The sequence below is a fragment of the Acanthochromis polyacanthus genome, chromosome 5 (assembly GCF_021347895.1).
Source record: "Acanthochromis polyacanthus isolate Apoly-LR-REF ecotype Palm Island chromosome 5, KAUST_Apoly_ChrSc, whole genome shotgun sequence".
NCBI classification, from domain to species: Eukaryota; Metazoa; Chordata; class Actinopteri; family Pomacentridae; genus Acanthochromis; species Acanthochromis polyacanthus.
Window position 1 is genome coordinate 13,310,402 of NC_067117.1, and position 4,556 is coordinate 13,314,957.

General features: G+C 37.8%; 1 long non-coding RNA gene across 1 annotated transcript; it reads right to left on the reverse strand.

The window, feature by feature from the left end:
- Positions 1–1,831: 1,831 nt before the first annotated feature.
- On the reverse strand, positions 1,832–2,598 carry LOC127534221 (uncharacterized). Its single transcript, XR_007942254.1, has 3 exons — positions 2,506–2,598; positions 2,298–2,333; positions 1,832–2,115 (listed from the first exon to the last, which is right to left on the reverse strand). It is a non-coding gene; the product is annotated as an uncharacterized LOC127534221 (long non-coding RNA).
- Between the last annotated feature and the right edge of the window lie 1,958 nt (positions 2,599–4,556).

Genomic DNA, 4,556 nt, shown 5'->3' on the forward strand with positions numbered 1-4,556 from the left:
TCTCTGGTATTCAGTAATGTTACAGATAGCTGTGATGAACCTCTTACCTGTAGTCGTCCTGAAAGTTGTCATCTGAGTTTTCATGGATTTCACATCAACTACAAAAGAAGGTACATTTAGAATAAGGATAATGACCTCTTTTTGAGGAATCACAAAAAAAATATATGGAAATTGGTCATTTAAAGGCACTGTAGTAAGTAAAAATGCATTTTTCCAAATAATTGTTGATGTGTTCGCCTGAAAGAAACATTTCTTCTGTTCCCTAGAGAGTTCTCAGGTCTGTGACATATCAAAAGTTTTTCAAATGCACAACATTTTTTCCAATCTTCACCGCAATCAGTACCAATGATCTTCAGTCCTTGCAGACCCGACAAAAGTTATCAAGTGAATGTACATTTTATTTACACCACTTTTCAGTCACAGTGAACTCTATTCAGCTACAATCTGCCAAACATGTATGGACAGTTACCTAATGTTTCCCACAGAATAGCATAATTTGACCAGGGAACAGCAATTTGCAAAAAATGTCTTTTTTCTAAAACTGTCTGATGAGTTGGCCTCGTAAAAGAGGTTGTTATGTGTGGTGATATTTTGGGAAATCTCAAAGATGGAATGTGGAAACCTACGATGTCGCCCAAATTCATATTCTCACTATGCTGCATTTGGTCAAGAATCTGAAAAAGTCTTCAGTAACAATAAATATTGTCAGATATTAACGTGATGTGCTGGTACAGATACCTGCTCCTCTGCAGTCTGTTGAGCTTTGAACAGATTCTAAACAACCTGATCAGACCAAGTTTCCATGATGACTGTGTTCTTCTGAACTATTTCAATCCCTCATTGCTTCAATATTTATTTCAGTTTTTCTTTCATATTGTTGGTTTCCAGCACTAAAATTATTGTGTAATCAGATCATTTATAAAAACAAAATAAAGAGTATAAACGTGTTACTTACTCCTAATAGTGGATGTGTGACTGTGTGGAGACTGATAATGTCCTGCGGTGTAAAAACATGTTACTTCAACCTCAGCAGGTGAACTTTGATGCGCCATCGACAGAAGCTCAGTTCCTGTCAGTGTCTGCAGACAAGAGATGACTTTGGAGGTTTTTGTACTCAGAGAGTATAAATAACAGTCAGACACAGACACTGATGGTGGAGTCACACAGTTCACTGCAACAGAGTCTGTCTCTGTGACTGATGCTGGATTCACTCTGAGTTCAGGTGGAGCTGAAAATGTAAACAAATATGTTTAATTAAAAAATTGAATGTTGCATTTATTTGAAAATAAAATCTGACATCTCTAAAAGTAAACAATGCTCTGAGGCTTTCATTTTATCAAGTCCTTACACCTCCCTCATCCAGCATGTTGGCAGGAGTTTTGTTGTTTATACTGATATTCCAGTTATATCTTTATTTATTTTTCTTTATCATTTACTCACGCTCTGTGGAGACAGAGGCCATGTTACTGTGTGGAGATTGATGTGAAATCAGGTAAAAACACGTCACTTCAACTGTAGCAGGTGGACTTTTTTGTACCAACGACAGCAGTTCAGTTCCATTCACTGTCTTCAGACAAGAAAACTTTTCTGCAGGTCTTCTTGAAATGCTGAAGTAACACTCAGACACAGAAACAGACGATGGACTCTGACAGTCTAATGTGACTGAGTCTGTCTCTGTGATCACCCGTGGATTCACTGTGAGTTTAGGTGGAAGAAGGTCTGAAAAATAGAAGCACAGCATACACTTAGTACTTTTCATTACATTTGCTATCACTATTATTACTGCAAAGGGTGATAAAACACCATGGCAGTGTAGTCACTCACCGTTTATGATGATGGTGGATGTTTTACTGTCTGGAGATGTAGAATGAATCGCGTCAGACTGTACGATATAACATCTGACTTCAACCTCAGCAGGTGAACGCTTACGTGTCATCTCCAGCAGCTTGGTTCCTGTCAGTGTCTCCACACACACATTTTTGGATGTTTCTTGTGTTGCAATGAAGAAATGACACCGAGACACAGAAACAGATGGTGGCGCCACACAGTTCAATGTGACTGAGTCTGTCTCTGTGATCACCAATGGATTCACTGTGAGTTCAGGTGGAGGAAGAGCTGAAAATTTAGAGGTAAATATGAGCAATTTGAAATACTGAACATTTTCACCTGTAAAATCGCATTCATGTTGAGGATTAATGAGTCATTATAGGAGGCAAAGAGAGAAAAACATTCAGCATTAAAACAATCAAATCAAACTGACCAAACAATGAAAACAGAAAACAACGTTAACAACTGACCTCCAGCTTTGACCACATTAAAGGAACCTGAAAATGCTTCAAGGAGAAACAGATGCAAAAACAGCTCATCAGATAATTCAGATTTCAACTCCAACTGATCTGATATAAAATGTCTCATATGCTCTGAAGTTCCATTTTAATTGAGTAGCTGTCATCAATTCATAACCAACACAGACAATGAAAAAACTCAATAAGAGGTTTAACTTACTCAGAGCAACAACCAGCAGCAGGCGTCCAGCCATGATGAAGTGGAATGATCTGAATGTTCATCTGTCAGACTACTGTGGCTTTCACCTACACTGACTGTCCTTTTTGAAAACTTGTTCTCAGTAAAACCACAAGATGAGAAGTGACTTGCAACGGCTGGCCACAGGAACACACACCTTACATCGACCTACTTCAAGACAGTTTATTAATTCTTATATTTCTATCTAAAATCTTTAGATCAACTCTACCACAGTGTCGATCAGTTGGTTAAGTTAAACAGATTTTATTCATTGTTTCTGTTGCTTTCTTACTGTTTTTGCCTGAGAAGCTTATTTGCTAAAAATATCAGTATGATTGATATAAGTGCTGTATGCCACATAGATCAAAACCACAAAAAAAATGACTTATTTTAGGGGTTTTGGAAGAATGTTGTCATTGTTTTAATCAAAATATTGTATTAGTGGAGCTCAGAGGTATTTTGATGTTTACAGATAAAGTTGCTGTTCCTGTTTCCACTGGTTGTGCAGTGTTGTTTAACTTCACATTAACTGTGGATACAAGAGAGTGATATTAATCTTTAACCTTGACCAATAAAACAAATAAACATCTTTCCTGAATTGTTTCCTTGTTTCTTCCTCACACACAGAGGTTTCTCAGCCGTCACCTGATGGGAGGATCTCCAGGGTTTAGTTTTGGTTCCCCTACACATGCTGTTCCTAGTAAATGTTGCCAACAACAACTTCACCTTTCAGACTGTACAGCCAACACACACATCCTGTGAATGTTTCATTACAGTCTAGCAAACAGTCTCTCTCAGTCTTTTAGAAAAGACTAAAGACTCAGCTCTTCATTGAACACCTTTGCATTTGACAGACTACAATAAAAATAAAAATAAATAAAACTCCTATTTGGCCTGAACTGCCTGTGGACACCAAAGTTCTATTATCACACTTGAACTTGTTTTGTAGGACTTTTCCATGATTGATGTCTCCTCACCAGATCCTTGCTGGGGTTGTATCTACTCTCAGATGTACGTCACTTTGGATAGAAGCGTCTGCTAAATAAAACTGTGGAACTGTTGTAGAATTCTATTCACATATGTAGTGAACAGGAAATAATGTCAGACACAACCACAGAGTCTCCAGCAGTAAGCTCTGACACTGAACGGAAGCTCAGTGTTGTTTTGACCTAAAAGCTATTTTAACCATGTTGGCATGATCACTCTGACAATACAAACACACTGACAAGAAGCTGGTAAAAGTACAATTTGTCCAACATATCAGCAGCTGAGGTTAATTCCACCCATTAATGGCACCAGATTAAACATTAAGAGGTCAATAAAGTCACAATGCAATGAAAAGACAAAAAGAATGTGTGACATATTTCACTGAGATCCATCCAGCAGCACTTAAATCACCAACATCATTGTGGTACACGATAAAGGACGATAAATGTCTGTGTAACATGTTTTGGGAATCCACACCAGTGGACTGAGTGAATGACAGAGACATGGACTGACCACTAACACGTCTTTAAAGAGATCATCTTACTTTGAGCTTCATCTCCTTGCACTGATTCCTCATCAATTCAAATCATAACACACATTATTAACATTGTTTTTGGTCATCCACTTACATCAGGGACAGATTTCCTCATCTCAGAGCACCAGGAGGTCCCTTAGATCCTTAAGACAAACTCTACTTATTGTCCCACAGTCACATTTAAATCCACTTTACTTTTGGTTTGGGCAGAGTGAAAATGCTTCGGCAGAAACAGTAAATGAAGAAAATGCGTTGATATTTCTATGAAATCTCAAAACATTTGATTAATTCTCTTCATACAGGACTTACGACGGATTTTCTCTTTTTTATTATCGTGGTATAAAGGTGGCTCTGAAGATCTCTCTGTGTATGTGCGCTGTATGGTGTGTAGGAAAAACTAATGGGACCTTTTTCAATAGATGTGAATAATGCTTTTATTATTTACAGCACTGAAACTCTTGATACATGTCATCGTCTGACCTTGGCACAGACCTCAGCCTCTAGATATTCA